Source organism: Oratosquilla oratoria, chromosome 20, assembly GCF_046742065.1.
Source record: "Oratosquilla oratoria isolate Oo_2021 chromosome 20, ASM4674206v1, whole genome shotgun sequence".
NCBI lineage: Eukaryota > Metazoa > Arthropoda > Malacostraca > Stomatopoda > Squillidae > Oratosquilla > Oratosquilla oratoria.
The window spans coordinates 36,865,213-36,866,027 of NC_134796.1; positions in this window are offsets into that span (position 1 = coordinate 36,865,213).

The following is an 815-nucleotide window of genomic DNA, read 5'->3' on the forward strand; positions in this document are numbered from 1 at the left end:
AAATGGGTTTTGATCAACTGACACCTCACTCTGTCTAGCATCTACACCTTAACTTACTACAAAATATATGGCGTAACCAAATTAAAGTTCTTTGAAAATAATGTTTTAGTTAACGTCAGAAGACGTTGACTTAGTTGAAGGGAGAGCCTGGAACAAAATGTGATCTTGATCAACCAAAGTCCAGTTTTATTCTTTGGCTTCCTAGATCAGCATTTCTCAACCTTAAGGTTCCCCGGAACCCTAAGGTTCCGCAAAAGGTCCCTAAGGGTTCCGCGAGAACAAGTGAGATAAGCTAACGCACTTTTGATTTTTTACTTAATTTCATATACGTAATATAATTAAACACGCACGACATATTCTTGGTTATTGTAATAATATAATATAGACATCATCCTAACTTATTATTATAATGAAAATAAAATGAGAAAGATATGGTATATGTTTTTTTTTGCGCAGAGGTTCCTTGAGACATGCAATTCATTTTAAATGTTACGAAAGGGTAAAAAGGTTAAGAATCGCTACTCTAGATAAATAAAATGACCCGTCATTTATAAAAACATTTCCAAAGGATATTATCAGACAGAAGGCGTGAAGAACGGAAGAATGCTGAAGGAATCGGAACCATTCTTGTGTCACGGAAACATTCAAGCGTATCTGTCACCTAATGGAATCATATCAAAGGCTGGAATGCGTGAAATTCCGTTTCACATTTGTGGGAGTTTTGCCCTGCTTCAAGAGCCAGTTAATCACTACCGTGTATATAAAGCGAAGTCCGGATTTGAGTATCATCAGTTACAACTTCAGATCCCACAACT